The 20,213-nt window shown below is 34.1% G+C and overlaps 1 protein-coding gene across 3 annotated transcripts in view; it reads right to left on the minus strand.

The window, feature by feature from the left end:
* The window catches only part of CD36 (CD36 molecule), an 80,869-nt gene that overhangs the window by 35,132 nt on the left and 25,524 nt on the right, over window positions 1–20,213 (minus strand). The window contains exon 1 of one of the 3 annotated variants that reach the window (XM_032761223.2): window positions 5,589–5,693. The exons of the other annotated variants lie outside the window; for them this stretch is intronic. The gene's annotated coding sequence lies outside the window, so the exon portion shown is untranslated. Of the gene's footprint in view, window positions 1–5,588; window positions 5,694–20,213 lie in introns of those variants that run through there. 3 annotated transcript variants of the gene reach the window in all.

Genomic DNA, 20,213 nt, shown 5'->3' on the forward strand with positions numbered 1-20,213 from the left:
CCTTTGCCTATTCTCTTATACATAGGATACTTTCCAGTATAAACCATAGGATGCAATAAACTTCATTGACATCAAGGTCTTGGTGATTAAGAAGACTGACTAGTTCTTTAGTGTCATTTTTCTCCAATGTAAAAGGAATGCACATAAGTCTAAACAAGTGATTTGTTTTTCCTGTGGAATTTTCTGTCTCACTGAGCAAGTAGGGCTGGCTTTTTATTAATTGTTCAGGGTGGAGTGGTAACAATAGTTTTCCCTGCCCTTGGAAATCATATACCATGCTACCTCGTATGGCTTTGTCCATGGCTGTCCTAATGCAATGGAATGAGTAATTTAATGCTGGTAATCAGGACTGGATATTGTCGAATAGAATTTCCTTTGCAATGCATAATTGTAAAGCACTTGAAACTTTTCTTGAAACCATCTTTTAAGCAACCATAGTAATTGCTAACTAGAGAATGTCATGCTGGTGTTCTGTATGTTGTGAACTGATAATGAGATTTAGGGTAGTTTATTAGGTACATAATATTTTATTGAATGCCCATTTCATAGACTATCCCCAACTATTTTCTGCGAGTTATACTTAAGGAAGCAATTAAAATATAGGGATCCCAGCTGGTTCAATTGAGATTAGGGGACAAGATTAAACCAAAGACTGATTTGTCACCGTCTTGCTAAATGAAAGTGGGCAAGCCACGTAATCTCTCTACACCTCAATTTCCTCATGCGTAAAATGAGATGATAAAATGAGATCAGCATTTTTAAATTTAAGCAGCTGAACTGGTTCTTCAATTCTTACATGGAAGTCCATTAGGTAAAATGACTGATTCCACAGCAGTTAAGAAACCCAGAGACTCTGTTTCTTAACTTTGTCTCCCTGTTCCTGCCTGACACTCTTGATCCTCACTGTTAGGAAGCTCTAGGAGAACCTCTGTAGAAACCTACAGCTTTATGAGCCCATATAAAAAATGCAGCAGGAAACCCCCAGTGTCATATTCCACTTTGTTAATATAGTATGAAAATCTATTTAAAACATGTATAACTCAAGGATTAAGTTATCTCTCTGGAAAAGTTATTTTATGTTCCACATAAACTTCACTAAAAATTACTCATTCAATATTAATGTCATTTGGAACTCTGACAAATGTGATACAAAATGATTTAAAATTACACTACAGAGAAGAGTTTCTACAGGGGGTAAAGAGTTCCAACAGTAACCACTGAAGAAACCAGGGAGTAGTGCATGCTCTCCGATGGCTCCCTCTCTAGACCTGAAAACTGATTATTATAACTTCTATGGACTCTGAGCCTAGATATGTTGAGCAATGGACAGGCCTGGGTACTGCCTAGCTCTGTCTGCTTTGAACTTAAAACTGAAGTGAGATAGTGTACACATCCCACTGCTGTAGAGTCACATACATTAGAAAACAGAAGTATCAAGTAATTTATTCTGTTGAATTCTATGGTTAGACAGTTCTCAATCTAACATTGGTCAGGATGATATATAAGCAAAATTACAAGTATTAATCTAACAAAACTTCAATCCATGTGCTGATAATTTGAAAAAAGAGCTAGACAAACTGAACTTGTCTATTTGTTCAAATTTTCAACTGATTGGTTGCCTCTTATTAAGTTTCTACCTTTTTCCTAAGAATAGGCAAAATACGTGACACTAGTTGGGTTCATTTATCATTACTCAGTGCCTTGACACCATGAGTAATGAAGTGTTGTTATTATAATCATACTCTATCCTTAAGCTGCGTATGACAAAATTATAATTAGTTTTATTCACCTGAGGCAAAGGAGGGCCAAATATACTACATAAGACGTGCACCAAATACAAAAGAGAAAAGTTCATGTTAAATAGCACATTGTCGTCAACAGCTTTCCCACCTATATTTATCTTCAGAGAAAGAATGTACTTTGTCTCCACCATTCCACCAAATTTAGCTGTCTAGAGCATAAAAAATTTGGGTCATGCTTACTCAGTTTTCTTAATAACACAACTCCTTATATATGAAAATAGGTAATTAATTTCATTTGCTAATTGTAGATTAAATTTTATTCTTTACTCATTGTTACTTGTCCTTTATAAGAAACAGACAAGATATTGATACTGTGTCGATAATAATTTACTTCCTGCTTAAAGTACTTAAATTTAGAAAGCCAAGATACAGAAAACTAATTGAGACTTGTATAAAGAAGAAAGGGAAAATAAGAAGACGTGTTTTAATAGGCGACTAATTACATGCCTTTCTTGATTCTATAGGCAGCTCAGTTGCCTTCTGTCCAGTTTATAGATTATAAATCCTATTCCTTTTGTAGAATTCATGGTTGGACCCTATTCTGTTGGGTCATCTTTGAAAGAGGGAGGAAAAATATAACTTTTTTTTTTTTTTGGTTATCAGGTCAACAGTGTTTCTGTAATGAACTTTTAAGCAAAATACCCTTCCACTATATTGGGAACCCAGTAGAAACAGAGACTAAGCTTTCTGCAAAGCCTGCATTAGACTGAGATATAAGAAGCCTCTTCAGTAAATAGTTCAGACTATCAGAGCAAGTCCCCAGAGCATCTATAATTAATCCCTTGTGTTTATAAAGCTGTGTTCCCTGGGAAACTCCACCCAGAAAAGGCATGGCCCTGAAGTAACATCTGCTGGGATGTAAACTATGAAATTTGAAAACTTTTAGATTTCCAGGGTACTTGTACCATAGATACTTGTCAGACCTAAATGACATTTTCTTACTGATCAGTAGATAGCTAAAATTTCTTTTTTTTTCTATCTATAAGCCTTCCTCCCACTTTTTCTTAGGATAGAAAACCAGACTACACTCTTCTGTTTTCCATTCTCTTGATACAGAGAGTTTTCCTTACCTAAAAAATACAGCATCTGTCCATAAAATCTAGTTTTTGGAGGATTTGGGGGAATTCATTCAACGGTTTGCATGAGTATAGAAGTTAATTTTTAAAATTAAACTTTTTTCACAGTCTTATCATAACTATGTATGTTTATAAAGACACAGTTCCCTAGACATGAGTAAAAACGTAGATTCAAATTCAAGGTAGTAGAAATGGGTGTAAAACAATCATTTAACTATGATTATGTTTCATCAACATAAGGTCATTAGGTCATTCCTTATAAAATCGTGTTTAGAGATAGAATTCTCCTTTCAAGGTAAATTTTATGCACAATACCAATATACAAAGATAGTTCCAAGAAGAGCTATTTGGTAAAAGAAAGGAGCAGAAACTGTGCCTCTTCCCTTTTCCAGTGACACTTCCCTTGGGCTCTGAGTCATCTCCAAAGAACCCATGGGTTCCACAAATAATTTTCAAATAACTGGACTATGAGATCTCCAGCATCTTATCTTACTGAAGTTATCTCATGTCGATTTCCATCCTATCAGAATATATGATGATGGTAAAAATGTAAAATAGGAAAAAACTTGATAGACATCTGTAATATAATTATATACTTCTCAAATATTGCAATTTGAAACTTGTTTTGATGGTAGTCTTTACAAATTAATGCAATAAATACATTGGACTTTATATATTATACTTGTGATCCTTCTAGAAACAAGTCTTGTCTTTTAAAGACTTATGAACCAGGGATTACTATAGGTTTGAAATTATTCTCTTAAATTCATACTGATTTAAAGAGTATTATCTAGACCCATTCTTAATTTTTGAATCTTAGACAAGAATGCTAATGTCTTTTTTCCACACCCCAAATTCTACTATAAACAGACACTATAAAGTTTGTAATGCCAAAAATGCTGGGCCTTGAAGCCAAGAAATGTAGATTCAGTTCTGGGTGTTAGTATTGAAGTTTGTCTGTGATACAGTTTTCTCTAAAATGAGTTTACTTACATCAAATAAGGTTGCAAGTATTAAATGAAATGAAGTAAAATAATATATAAATATTTATAATGTAGAAAATGTTATTGTTATTTTGAAATATTACTATGAAGTGTCATTTCAAACCATAACAGTAAAGTGTTATTTCATATTGGCCAAGTGTTTTAAAAATCTAATAAATGTGTATATTTTACAAAAGTAGAAATGATTATTTGCAAAATAGTTAGATTACAATGAAATGTGATCATATATGTATGGAATTAAAATATGCAAATGCAAAGACAGCTACTAGTTTAGAACAATGATACTTGCAAGTTTTAGACACATCTTGGGCCAGTGAACAAAAACACCTTCTGATTAGATCCGAGGATAGTTACAGAATTATCTTAAACTTTCCTTTTCAGGAAACGCACAGGAAATACACACACATGCAGGATTCAAATGTGTTGAAGTAAACAAGGTTAAAACAATTGCGTAAAAAAATAGGGTGGCAACTATAACTTCCAAGGTAAATTCCAAATTCAGTACACTCTGTGCAAGTACCTCCGATTGTAATTAATATTCTTCCCAGGCTAACCCATTATCTGATGGTTCTCTGTTTGGTTTATTGTTCTGGTTCACTAATGAGTCTGGTAAATTAAATGATTTCTACTTTAGTTCTTATTTTCTTGTAAACCCCAAAGGACCACTGGACTTTCTATATAACAAACATTTTTAAATATTTCATTTTGGCTTCCTTGTGAACCAATATTTAAAGCAATATTTTCTTAGCTTCAACACACGTTACTGACTTAAAACCACACAGAAAAAGACTAAAAAGTACATGCAAATCTTTACAAAACAGGTTTCAATATGCTACTTGATGATTTCAGAAACTGGGATATACTCTAGAGAATTTATGCCATTTACAGTTATTTATAATTTTAGTTAATATATAACCAATTTGAGGCTTTTACTTAATTCCTCCAAACTGATTTCTCCTTTACTTCAAATTGGCATCATCATCTAATAATTCAGTACTATTTGTAATCTTCCTGAATTGAAAAAAACATTAATTTTGATTTTTTTATTCTACTAATTTACACTAATTAAATTTCAGATTATTTAAAAGTAATATACTTTGCTATTCCCAGTAACAATGACAATATCTTTGTTCATTACAGAAAAGAACTTAAAAAGCACATATCCAAAATACACATTGCATTTGATCATGTAGAGCAAGTCAGGTACACCAAAAGTTGTGCAATTCAAATTGAAAATTAAACAAGCTAATGACTCTGCAAAGTAATAAGTAGTTAACAATTGCATATTAGACAACATGTTGACTTAAGAGCTGTAAGTCATTTATAACATCTAACCTCATTATATTGGTCTGCACTATAATGATCTTCATCATTTAAACATCATGTATCAATAGCCTAAGTATAAAATGAAAGTTTTATAATAATCCAAATTGGATTGTAAATCACTTTATTAACTTATACATATGACATGAAACGCCATTGGGTATGGTTTAAGCATAAAATATAGGAAGGTTGATAACTTGAAAATAATGCAAACCTGATTTTTAGATAAAGCCTAGTGACTAAGAAAACAGTTACTACCTTTTTTCCTGTCCTTGTTATATAACTTCTTAGGAGTATTTACACAGTAGTGTCACCTCCCATTATCTGGGTGATGGGAAAAGTCCCTTCATCTTTTTTATTTAAAGAAAAATCATATAACTTACCTTTAAAATGGCTAAGAAGGATTTTTCAATCAAATGCTCCAACATTTGGACAATTCTTAATAGGATCAAATGGTATTCTGCAGAAAAGTCCTACACTGCAGTCCTCATTACATAAATGCGTGAGAGTTTAAATATGCAACCACACCCCCCTCCCAAAAAAAAAGAAAAAAAAAGCACTCTACAATGTCAGATCCCAGTGTGTGGTTTGTTGCCAGAGGAATTGAAAGAAAAAAAATCCCCCACACAGCACATTACTGATATGGCTAATAAGCATCTATTTTTATGTTCTGTTAAAGACCCATTACCTATATCTGAGATATTCAGCATTTTTTTTTTTTTTTTTTTTTTTTTTTGTGGCTATTTCCTATCCAAGTAAGTCAGAGGCCAGAAAAACAAAAGGAACGGACTTGCTGAGCTTCCCCTAACATATTCTCAGATGCTGAACTGAGACTGCGGGTGGAAAGAGTAAATTGGGAAGAATAATCATATTCTCACTTCCCTGTCTTGACTGAGCTTGCGAAACCTATTTTACTAAGTTTAAATTTAATGTACTTTTTTATACAGCATAATTCTGAAATACTGTGAGACTAATAATTTTAAAAACAATTGGACACTGTCAATCAGCAAGGATGACAAACTGACTTAAAAAAAGGAACAGCCTTGTTCTAGCTGGAAGTTCTTAACTGTTTATCATTTTCTGTTAGTTTTGCAAAAATTTCATGATCACAGCACAGTCCTCCTACAAAAAATAAATTCCTTAAATTTCTTCAACCAAAATATGTCTAAGTAGAATTACTATTGAGGATAATCTTTAGTACTTAAGTCACTTAAAAAAAAAAAAAAGCATTATGTTGATATTGAATCAAAACAGAAGGCCTTGCACTTTGGGGAAAGAACCTTCACTATCAAGACCCTGTTCTTACAAAGAAATTCTTAGAATCATACAGGAAAACCTTCACAGGGTTAACCTGGCATGTATTTGATAGGAGAGCTGGATAAATACATTCAAACAACCTTAGAAGTAAAGCAACCTAAGAATAACAGACAGAAATATATTTAGTTCATTAGATCATATTTAAACCAGTCCTTATAGTTAGAATGCTCGTGCTGTCCTTTTTGGGCATGTGAGGCACACAACGAATCCTTTCATTTGCAAGCAGTGCCATACAACTGAAAAAGAACCCCAAACACTCTTTTCTCCTCAAGCAGTTTTTTTTCCCCGGGAAGTTTTTACTGACATATTTAGTTAAAAAATAAGTCATAAAAATATTGTAAGTCTATTACCTTTTTTTCAAATCTCAGACCACTTAATTAGGATACAGTAGAAATGACCGTGTGCAATCTCTTTATAATTTATGCTTTCAGTTAGAAAAGAATAACTCACAATGATTTCATGAAACTTAAGAAGGTAATTCCCTTAAATAACTGTGACCTTTTATCTTGATGGCACGATATAAAATGGTAGTATAAAGACAAATATTATTTCGGTTAAGAATATCTATTTTGTAGATAGCTATTTTGTATTTAAGCTACTTTATTTCTCAACCTTAATTCTCACACATTCACACTCTAATATGACAATTCAGAAAGAGATTACCAACAAAAGGGTTCAGATAAGACCTATTTAAAAGAGCATATTTTAAACATATTAAAGGACTAAAGTATAATGAAAATATGATCGCAATTAGAGAAAGATTACTTCAGAAAAAATACATGCAAAATAGATGCCTAAGTTGACATTAAACTTACTTGGGTATTATTTAATCAGTAGCCTAATGCCATTCAAATCTGCTGTCACTGGAGAGGAAAATGTCACAGAGTCCCATGAGCAGTCCAAAGAATCAAATTTACATTCCCAGAGGCAGCTGTTAAGTGTTCAATCCCATAGACAACAGTTCCTGAGTAGCTTAGCATACAAGACCTGAAAGCACACAGCTGAGTCAAATCTGCAACCGTGGATTTTGAGAAAAATAAAGACCTTAAACAAAAATACAGCAAAATGCTGTACCCATTTTAAAGTAAAGAGTGTTGGGGCTTTTTTTTTGAGACGGAGTCTCCCTCTGTCACCCAGGCTGGAGTGCAGTGGCGTGATCTCGGCTCACTGCAAGCTCCGCCTCCCGGGTTCAGCCATTCTCCTCCCTCAGCCTCCCGAGTAGCTGGGACCACAGGCGCCCGCCACCTCGCCCGGCTAACTTTTCGTATTTTTTTTTTAGTAGAGACGGGGTTTAACTGTGTTAGCCAGGATGGTCCCAATCTCCTGACCTCGTGATCCGCCCGCCTCGGCCTCCCAAAGTGCTGGATTACAGGCGTGAGCCACCGCGCCCGGCCTCATTTTTTTAAAGACTATGCACCCACCATATTTTGAAGGGATGTGTTTTATGTGAGCATATACCTTGCTTTATGTAAACCCACTATAACACTAGATTAATTAATTAGAATGACAGGATATATTTTTCAATCTACTTCAGTCAGTTTAGACACAATTCTTTGGAAATTTTTTTTTTTTTTTTGCAAGAGATCACATAGGGTTAGAAATTGGAAGGATGTAAGTTTAAATCCTCAGGCTACTGGGCCCTAGTTGTATTGACTTGCAATTGGAAGTTAACTGCTTGTTCTTCTTTTTCCAGATTTATCGAGGTATGAATCATTTTGACATGTGTATACACTGTAAAATGATTGCCATAATCAAGTTAATTAACATATTCATTGCTCTCATTTTCATAATCAAAGACTAGAGAAAACTAAATAAAAGAGTAATAATAAGAGCTAAGAGATGAGTAGTGTACAATACTTTGACAGGAGCCTGAAAATTTCTAGGCACTCAACACTCCCCATTTCATCACCCCCACTTCCTACAAGCCTCCTCCCCTCTCCATTCTCTGCTTTATTTTCCACAGGTCACTTATCACTATTGAAGAAATTCTGCCAATTGACTTTTGTTTTTGTCCTATCTTTGCACCAGCTAGAATGTTGGGTTTTTGAGGAGGGGGATGCTTGTCTGTTTAATTCACCACTGAACCCCCATAGTATAGAATAAGCTCATAGTTGGTAATAAGTTGAATAAACAGATACACCGAAGACTGTTATAACCATCATAATGCTTTACAAGTAGTGAGAATGAGTGGAAATGAGAGACTATTATGCTGCTTGTTCATACCATGGATATGTAATGGTTTGATTCGGATTAAGAACATCTGCTAGGAAAATGAATGGAATCTGAGTCTGAATTTGGAATTCATCACTTCCTAAGTGTATGACTTATTGCTAACTACTTTACCTCTCTTAAACATGGTAGAAATATCTCCCTCACAGAATTGCTGTAAAGATTAAAAGTGATAATCTGAAGGATTTAGCACAGAGCCTGACATAGTTTTTGCTTAACAAATAATTGTGGCTGGGCTTGGTGGCTCACACCTGTAATCCCAGCACTTTGGGAGGCCGAGGTGGGCGGATCACTTGAGGTCAGGAGTTCGAGACTAGCTTGACCAACATGGTGAAACCTCCTCTCTACTAAAAATGGAAAAATTAGCCAGGTGTGCAGGCACATGCCTGTAATCCCAACTACTCAGGAAGCTGAGACAGGAAAATCGCTTGAACCTGGGAGGCAGAGGTTGCAGTGAGCTGAGATTGTGCCACTATACTCCAGCCTGGGCAATAAAGTGAGACTCTGTCTCAAAACACAAAAACAAAAACAAAAACAAAAACAACAACAAATAATTGCTATGGCCATCACTGGCTATTATGCACAATTTTATTTTAGAAAATGTATTTAGTATGGAGAGAAAGAAATATTGAAAATTATAGAAAAGTATACAATGAGAAGCCTCAATCCCCAATTGTATTCCTGAGAAGTAACAAATGTTAAGTGTGTGTTAACCTTCCCCCAGTAATTTTATAATTTTCTAAAGTATATTAGCCATTTTTATTTTAAAACACTTGTAACAATATCCTTTTCACCTTTTTTTACATAAATTGCTTTGTCCCTTTCTTAATAATTAGTAGGAAAACAGTCTTCGGACATTTGACAATTTTTTTTTAATTTGACAATTTTTACTTTTCTGTTTGTATGTGTAACTTACAGAAATGTTTACATTTTTATTCCATAAACTTTGAGTCATTTCCTTTTGAGGATTGTATCATGCTTTGAAAGCCTTTATCCACTTTGAGCATACAAAAAAAAATAAACTTTCTTTTAGCATTTGTATAGTTAAAAAAAAATCCTTTTAACAGTACTTTTGGACAAGCTGATTCATGGAATGTAACACTTGTGAAATAAAAGAGGAAGAGTACAGTAAGTTGAGTAATAAATATTGCAACATATTTGAGAAGCAAATGACAGATGGGTAACAAGAGTTCTGGAAGAGGAATCACATGGCCCATGTGATTCCTTTATTAGCAATAGGATTTGTGAACTAGGCAAGACATAATAATCATTGTATTCCTGCTGTCCTTTCTTGTTAAATGGGATAACCTATAAAGTCTACCTACCTTTAAGCTGAAGATCAGATAGTAGATTTAAACTTTAAAATGTAAGGTTATATGCAGATACAAGAATATCTTCTAGTAGTAGATACCATTTAAAAGAAAACTAAGTGATTTTTTTTTAACAGTTCAGCAAATGAAAAAGAAGCATTTTGGTATAACCTGCATTGTAATTCTAGATTGAATGGGTGAACAAAGACTTGAAGAACAAAGAACAATGAAGATGATCATACAATAACACAGTCAACACATAGTAGGAGCTTACTACCTGCCAGGTGTGGAGCTAAGTATTTCACATGTATTACGTTGCTGACTAATCACATCTCCTTAGATGACTAGGACCTTAGATGACCAGCTCTTTAGATGACTAGCTGAGTTCACACAGCTAGTACTTGGCAGAACAAGGGCTGGAAGCCAAACTGACTGACTGAAGGGCCTATACTCTTTTCTTAAAAGAAAAAAAAAAAACATTTACCCTTGATCAAAATCTAATTTTACATATTTTTCTCAAAATCATTGCACAAGTTGAATAATTTTAACCTGATATTACATTAAGAGCAAAATAATATCTAGACACAACAGAAAATGAACAGTGAACATATATAGGTAGCAATCGACGGAATTATTTTAGATTAAATAAAACATAAAATTTCATTCTACTGACCTATGAACTATCTCATAGCATTAGTTACCAATGTAAAACTAGGCAACATTTATTTTATCACTTTAATCTTTAGGGAATACTAATCATGGAAATGTATACATACATACATTTAGGCACATACACACTTATGCTTATATATGTATAATATATGAACATTTTTCAGTTGCTAGCGCATTACTTACAGAAGTATTAAAGTATTAGTATGTTCTAACTGCTTTATAAGTTGAGGAAGGACTTAACATGCAGTAATAAAAAATATCTATGTAATTTGAATATTAAATTGCAAAAGACATTAGCATCATGTAATGCTAGTGAAATGCTGAAAGACTGAAATGGAGATTTCTAATATTACCTTTAAAAGAAAATTTCCAGAACATTATTAAAGGTGAAATTCCGAATATCAGAGTGATTTAGTTTAGACTTAAACCACATGGACTAATGAATCAAAACCCAGGATAAAAACAAACATACTGCATTAAAAGTAGAAAATAATCTTACCTATAGGTTTAATAGAAGTCATGCTTGTAACAGATTAAAGAGAGCACTTCTGTATATGTAGATAGTTCTCATGTGGGCATGGCCAAATCATTATGTAAATTTTATAGGCCATCTAAAAATGTTGCCAGACCTAATTCTTACTTGAACAGCTTGCAAAAACAATTCTCTAAGTAGGAAAAAAAAATTAGTCAACATTTAAATGATGGTAAGAAACATAAGGAAATGCCATGATCAGCATAGTTAGGTAAATTGTGTTCATAGAGTAGATAGGAAATTATTAGAGGAAAAAACAGAAACATTTAGGTAAAAGAATAACTAGGTCTCAAGGCATGGTGTGATGAAATAGCAGGAAAAAAATCAATAATTCATAGCCAAAACAAGCATTTAGTTGATGAGCACCACATTTTTTAAACGTTGAGAAAAAAATAGCAATTAATTAATTTGGAATTTTACCGGGCAGAAAGAAAAAATTCATTGTACTTAAGGGTACCACAAATTTTAGTTCTGAGAAATATTATAATAGCCCTGGATTAAAAAGATAATCCCTAAAGTGGAGTCTTTAAAATAAAATAAATAATTTTGAGAAGGTTCAGAGAAATAATTTAACTTTGCATTGGCTCTAGGCTTGGCCATAATGATGTGTTTTAAAATGCTAAAATATTCAGTTTTTCTTATTTTGTTTAAACCATAAAAAACTGATCAGCAGGATGAATATATTAAAACAGAAAAATATATAGAAATCAGATGAAGGATGACATAAAATGATTTTTTGTTCCATTTAATAAATAAACACACTAAACCACACTGGCAAGTCTGTCTTTTAAAAAACTATATTGACATCTGCACCAGCTGATCATCTGTTACCTCAAGTTTAAAGATACAGAACATTTGGGCATTAGCTTCCTAAAAGACTGAAATATATATACAGACATGCATGTGTACACACACACAAACGCTTTCCAGGGACACAGAAGCATGCCTGATTACATTTTTTTTTTAAAGCTTGTGGGGTGAAGTTTCTAAGAAGCATACAAAAATAATTTAAAAGAAACACAGGAAATAATACATCTCTGATACCCTTCTTGTTCTGCTTTTTTTGAATGGAGAAGTGATCATTCTGCCCTGAGACTTCACAGAATTATTTGGCACAAACCCTGCACTTGAGTGGCACAGCAGCTTCTCCTAATAATTTCAAAGGAATATAAAACAATCTATCAAATCCTATAGTGAAGTCATAACATCATTTTCCAGATTGGTTCTCAAAAACCTTAAGGGAAGGTTTTGCTCTTGGACAAGCTTCAGTTTTCTGTCTTCCAAGAGACCAACAGGTTTAGTTTGGAGTGCTACTTCTCAAATGAATACCTTGCAATAACTTGATACATATTCTTAAGATTTCTAGGCATCTATAGAACAGTGGAAACATCTTACACTAAATGCATTTTTGGTTTTAACAAAGCATTATACAATACTTTGTAAAAAAAACAAATGTGTGTTTTGTACATTATTTGTATCATTTATGCATATATATAAAATATATATAAAACTTGCAGAAATGTTTTTCTGGAAATGTTATTATTTAAATCACTTTGTTTATATCATGTTTACATGAGTATATTCTAGAAAATATTAGAATTCAGATAATGAAAAGTGGCAGACTACTATTCTATAATACATGAGACAAATATCTTAGAACTTCAGAATCATTCTAAAACATTGAAACCGTTCAACTGTCCTGTATGTGTCTTTGTGATAGCTGGCTATCTTCTCGAATTAAAAAAAAAAATTGCAAACTTATCAGCAGTAGAGTAAAACCTTCACTTTGGAATTTCCACATTTAAATTTTGAATAATAGAGAAGTCTGACTTACCTATCAAACTTCATTTTAGCCCTGACACTTAAGTAGCAGCATTAAAATTTGCTTCACATTATGGAGCAATTACAATGGACTTGATAAAATACTTTACCTTGTGGTTATGCAGAAAGAAATCTTTCACCCTTCTAACTCTCCTATGTAGGTTTAGTTATCATGAGCCCTGCCTTTATGAAAGCGTCTATCATCCTCATTGTTCTCCAGCAAACAAGGAAGGACTCAAACATGTTTACTGTGATCATCCCATTTCAGATTCTGAATGTCACTTTTCTTTTGTATTCTGGGGTTGTGAATTAAGTAAACAATAGTAGGTATGGAATCTTAATTGCTACGGAATGTCACTCTCAAAAGACACCACTAGCCCTGCTACTTTTGCACTGCTCAATTTGTACTTAGATCCTCAGAGACTTCTCAGACACGATGTTTTGTTGGCTTTTGGAGCCCAAGGTCTCTCAGCTGTGTTAGGTAGGTATGCAAACTGTCCTGTTCTACAGTGCCCCAGTTCCTGGGTAAAGACAACAAATCTAAACTGAAATGTTTATGTTTTCTATGTTTTGGCATACTCTGCAATTCTCCTGTTGTTAACCACGCTGTGCTTTCGTGTTCAGAGTGAATACTCTAAGCATATTTATTTTCCCGAGCTGTATTTACAAGGCTTGGAGTGGCATCCTCCATGTAATGTATTCCAAGGACTAAGAACATTTTCTGGACATGATCCAAGATCATTGCTAGGCCTGTTTTCCTCTCATTTTCAACAACCCCTCTGGGAAAATTGGGTAATCACAATAGCCAGGAGGAAAGGAGCCTGCAGTGAACAAAAATTCGAGGTGAAATAAATCCATAAAAACATGGAAACCACACCATTTCCGGAATCCCAAATTAAAAGCATCAAGTATTTCCCAAGCCGTAGAGAAGCACATCCCAAAAGATTGGTTTTTATAATAAGCTTTCAGTATAGACTTTTCTCTTAATTTTCTCTTCTTTGATTATCCTACATTTGTCTGTTCTGTTGATTTTTGGCTATTTGACATCTCATTTTTATCTTAATTTTCTTTCAAAATGGTACCTGGTTTTAGGTATGTAAATTTGTAACTGTCTCCAAATCAACTTCATACAATTCCACAAAGACAAGCACAAATATCTCTAAATTAGAAGAAACTATAAGTTCATTAGCTCTTCTACTCCTTTTATGGATGTGCTCATTTTATCCACTTAACAGATCCTTGTTTTGATGGGCATACCACCCCAATGACAGTTTGACACACAATAATGGGTCTGCAAATATCATCAAAAAATCTTTCAGCCAAAACTAAACCTTATTCTGCTACTTAGTCTCTTAACCTCACATTTAGCACCCTAAGTATTAAATATTTTAATTCTTCAAACTATTAAAATTCAAAAAATTAGGATGAAATTTGTGCTATTTACTAATTTTTCCCTGGCTTATCTGCCATGTCATCTAGGTTAGGTGAAAAATAAAAGAAATATAGCAGTGGTTTTCTTTTTAAGTCTTTTGATACAAATTAATTACCTAGAATACTTTTTTCATGATACCAAAAAAAAGGCTACTATTGAATATATCAGTCTCCAGACAATCTAGGTGAATAAGATTTAAACTAAGAATAGGCAATTTCTATTTTAGAGTAATCCAACACATGAGTGTTAAGGTGTATGTTGAGGGATTTGCTTCTATTTGTATACATGAAGCACAATGAATAAATCTGACAAAATTCAGCCATCTCAGTTAACTGAATTATAACCTCTAAGGACTAATTCAATACGCTTAAGCATTTTCCAGAGGAAAGAAAGCAACATTTCAGGACTTCACAACTCCACATCTATAATTCATCTTGTGTAGTGAGGAGCACCTTGTTTTCCGGAAAACCTTGGCTGGTTAGTTTCCAGAGATGCCCTTTAACACTAAGTTCAGCAGGAAAGATTCGAAAGTTTCTCCATATGTTGATGTGGAGCTATTAATGTGGTATTGCCTCTAAAAATGTCAAGGTACTATTTAATATTCAAATAGAGAGTGTTATCAGAACGTACATTTGCCCAGAACTCATGAAAATGTGCTCCTTTGTTGAACAGCAGTGGGAATTGATTTTTCTATCATCATCTATTCTCTATTCCAATCCCCACTGCTTATGTATAAGAAGGCGGAAGCCTACAGCCTTGCTGCTGGAGGCCCTCTTACAACCTCAAGGAAAGCCAGCCTGTGCCAAACCCACCATCCAAATAAGGAGAGAGTAGAGAAAGTTAAGAAGAGCCAGCAATCTGATCCACCTGTGCCGGAAGAGTGCTAACACTGGAGTTTTCAATTCTATGGGCAAACCTGTCCTCCTATTGATTCAGCTAATTTAGGTTTGTGAAGGGAGAATAAATCTTGGGACCCCAAAATCACTAAGCTAAAAGGAAAAGTCAATCTAGGAACTGCTTAGGGCAAACTTGCCTCCCATTCTATTCAAAGTCATTCCTCTGCTAGCTGAGATAAAAGCTTATCTGATTGCCTTCTTTGGAGAAGCTAGTCAGAAACTCAAGAGTGCAACCATTTGTCTCTTATCTACCTATGACCTGGGACCCCCTGCCAACTTTGAGTTGTCCTGTGTTTGCTTTGTGTTGTCCCACCTTTCCAGACTGAACCAAGGTTCATCTTACATATGTTGATTGATGTCTCAGGTCTTCCTAAAATGCATAAAACCAAACTGTGCTCTGACTACCGTGGGCACATGGGATTAAATTAACTGAGATCTGTCTTAGGTATTTAGGGTTCACAAGTTGAAAGCACCCAAGCTGATACCCTGTGATTCTATTGAAAACATAGGCATTAGATCACAGGTATTTTTAATAAACTAAAACACTTAATCAAACTTCTAGCTCATGAGTGCAGTCAAGAAACATGGCTTAACCAAGTCTCTTAAAGGAGGAGAAAAAAAGTGTTTTTGCAATATGGTTTTCTACACTCTATGTAACAAATATAGATATTAATATAACATGAAGCACATATAGCATGTGACTGTATTTTACTCATTTATATAGCTTTAGAATATTTTAGTGTTTCACTTATAGAAAGGATTCCAAAATAGCTCAATTCATCATTTATTCATTCATAAGTAGCAAGAGAGTAGGTCACAATGAAACTCCCTATAACATATTACTGGGGGTCATGCTGGTAGTGTTTAGCATTATATTCCAGAGTTTTAAATAGTGCCTGATACCTAATAGGTGCTCAAATGTGTGTGTGTGTGTGTTTTTTTTTTTTTTTGAGATGGAGTCTCGCTGTAGCCCAGGCTGGAGCGCAGTGGCGCGATCTCGGCTCACTGCAGGCTCCGCCCCCTGGGGTTCACGCCATTCTCCTGCCTCAGCCTCCCGAGTAGCTGGGATTACTGGTGCCCGCCACCACGCCCGGCTAATTTTGTGTATTTTTAGTAGAGACGGGGCTTCACCGTGTTAGCCAGGATGGTCTCGATCTCCTGACCTCGTAATCTGTCCGCCTCGGGCCCCCAAAGTGCTGGGATTACAGGCGTGAGCCACCGCGCCCGGCCTCGAATTTTTTTTTAATTGATGCTGAATAAACAGTAACTATGTATCACAGCATAGATTTTTAAAAGGCATGCATGTATATATTAAATACTTTTGTAGGAGAGGAAGTACCTTTATTTATTCAAGTATCTGATCAAGTTTAAATGCACTGATGATTTTCCAGATGTGCATTTTTTTATGTTTAATAGACAGCATGCTTGTAATGGAATAAAGAACAGATGTACTCTTTTTTAAGCAAAAATCTCGATGTAGTAAACAGGTAAATAGTTTGATTATTCCACATTAGAAAATATTCTTATAAAGGGCTTTAATTCTTCCCTTTCACAGGTATTTATTAACTATAATGCAAGAATGAATGACGTGCCTCTAACAATGAGCTTTTCCCAAATATTTTAAATGATGCAATGTACCAGTTGTGTTTATGTATCCATTGGCAGAAACAGACATATTAATTAAAATAAAGTTTTGTAAAATGTATTAAAATAATTCAGTCACACCAAAAAGCATGATTGAACATTAAATGTGTATCATTAAGTAGTTGTATTGTTTTGCTTTTGCCTGTTGAAAATCCTCTCCAAGTCTTCTGAATATTTGTACTCTACCACCTAATTTTTTTTTACATGCCAATCTAGTGTCTCCTTAAAGGCTAACACACATGATCCCTTGATAACAGTTTGATTCCTTTGGGTTGTTTAGTGTTCTGGACTGCTCATTTATTCTGTTAAAGAGCAGTGGGTCTGTAGTCTAAGTAAAAAAAGCCCCTCTTTTAAGGGAGGGGGTCAATATGGTGTACTAATTGGAAGCTTAAGCAAGGACCCCTGGGAATTGGCTTTTCTGTTCCAAGGAGAATTAATTCCAAGAAAATAACCTAAGTTCTCTCTTTGTACTTGTTTCCATCTGTGAGATGAGACATATCGTCAACCACAGGGGCATAGCCTAGTTGAACTGATGTACTAGAGGATTCAAAAATAATTTCATCATTTGCAGAATTACGAGGCAATTGATGAAATATAAAGAAAAAATTTAAAATATAATCAAATGTAGCATTGTCTTGTAAAAACCTGAGTCGGACTGATTCTTTCAATCTCAAGAGAACCTTTAATATGATGAAGTCTTAAATATCAAAACAAAATGCATAAATGCCAAAACCCAGGAGAAAAGGACAGTAAATGGAAACTTGTAATAGTCTGTCTCAGGAGAGAATGCTAGCTCTGCTTCTGCTATTGACTGTGATAAAAACAAAAAGTTGGAATCAACAGGGAGATAAGATGAATGCAATACTTACATATGAAGAGGTACAGAGAAGCCTGTAGTTTATATATAGTGTAAACCAATAGAACTTGTTAGCATGTAAAACGCTAAAAGCATGACTAAAATCAGAAAGGGCAAAATTTTTGTAAATGTACTACAGGGACCAAATACTCAAACAAAGGTTGACAATATGTTCCCTAATGTCTTTCCCATGATTGCAAAAATGTGCTTTTCAAGTAAATTGGTTTTCTAATACACTTGTGTATCAGATTACATGATATATTAAGACATAAGATTTTAAAAATACATAATACTGTAAAATCTTACACATATATGAATAGTTTGTAATGTAAAACAAAATTATTAAATTATACCATATATACATAAATTTATCTATTAATTGGATAGAAGCATTAAAGCTAAATTTGCAGAGCATTTTTACTGGCACATAGATAATAGACTGTACTAGTTTTATTTTCTCATGCTTTAAATATAGTACAAATCATAAAGCACATATTGTAGATTTAAGCTAAGGCAATGGCCTGGTAACCGGCAGACAGTGTAAATTGGAAATCTAAAAATACATTCAGAATTTAAGCTTCATTTTCATGTAGTTCTAGACCATTATAAATCATAATTTATTATTTTCAAAATTTGACAAATATTTAGTTCAATAGTGTAAATAATATAAATACTAGTATGATAGAAGAACTTATCTGAATATTCTTACCAGCAAAATATGGAGATTTGCCACAATGCCAGCTAAGTTAGTTTTGCAGTCACTGATAAATTGGGTTGCCATAGCAAGCCCATAGTCACTGAGTTTCTAAGCAACCTGAGACTCCACAGACTGCAGATAGTTAGGAGTTCACTGATCTTTCATCATCCCTTAAGGAAAAATACAAAAATCTGTGGTACCAAACTCAATGGCAGATCCTCTGATTACCCAGGAGAGCAGTGATTTCCATAAAATACCCCCTTGTATTGATACTCATTTAATTTATTGAATAATAATATTTGTGTTGGGGAATTATTGGATTACTTACAGTGCTAAGTGGATGAAATTAGTTACAGAAAATGGTCAGTGCCTGGTATGTATTGGGCAGACAAATATTTGTTGAATCAATGAACGAAATGCAATATATCATCCAATTCTTTAGAGACAGTCATTTATATAATAGCCTTTATAAATTCCTTGCCTTTTAATATAAACATATATCTGTTTAGTAGCATTACTATAGAGTACATCACTTTAATTTCTTTGTTTCTAATTATTGTAGCATAGGTAACATGGGTAATTATTAATCAGTAATTCCTTGAGGTCTTCTGTTGAAATATTTAATCACAGCTTGTCTAGAATACTTGAGTCACAATACTAGCCATCCAAATGACAAACAGAATTGCATAGATCTGAAATACAAGCAAGGTTATGATTTTTTGAATGAGCATGCATTAGCATTTCCTGCGTCTGTCTATAAACACCTTCTTCAGTCCCTTATCTTCACACAATGCCCACTGCGGCAAACCATGGCCTCCTGTACTCCCTTTTAATACATCAGGCTCAGTTTCCAACTGTTTTAGATAATCACAACAAAGTTAAGGCATATAGTTTGTTTCTGTAGAACAATGTATCACAATACAAGTCCAAATAAAATGTAACCAATAGAAATAATCATGTGTGACCAGCAAAACAATTATACCTGTAATCTGTAAAATTTTAGCTAGTTCCAGTACCCCCCATTTTTCTATATTTCCCAGTATCATTCTGTGTAGCTAATTCTTACCATGGAAAGCATGTTAGAAATGGTTTGCAAATTGAAAACTGTCTTTAATGCTTAATTTTTCAAAACACTACTTCATACATCCTATTGGCTGTTGTAACAAAGATTCACTAGCCCAAGCCAATCCAATACAATGACTAAAGTATCTAACCTGAAAATAAAATAAATGTTCAAAGTCACCTCTCAAACGAGTCACAGTAGTCACTGTGACCATGCCAGGAATCCCAGCAGCAGAGACTGCGTGTGACCTCTACTTGTCACTATTGAACATCAAAAGCAGGGGAGGATAGATTCTGTTTGCTCCAACATTGAGAAGTCAACCATTCTGTCTTACAATATTAATATAAGAGAAAACCTAAATTTTTACAGTCATATTCATTATAATACATCTTTGGCTAAAAAATGACTATCTATATCTTAACAGTCTTCCTAGCATACACTAGGAAGTATATCCTACTATTGTATTACTGTATTTTTGGTAGAGACAGGAGACAGGGTTTTGCCATGTTTTCCAGGCTGGTCTCGAACTCCTGGCCTCA

This window comes from Hylobates moloch, unplaced genomic scaffold, assembly GCF_009828535.3.
Source record: "Hylobates moloch isolate HMO894 unplaced genomic scaffold, HMol_V3 SCAFFOLD_1, whole genome shotgun sequence".
NCBI lineage: Eukaryota > Metazoa > Chordata > Mammalia > Primates > Hylobatidae > Hylobates > Hylobates moloch.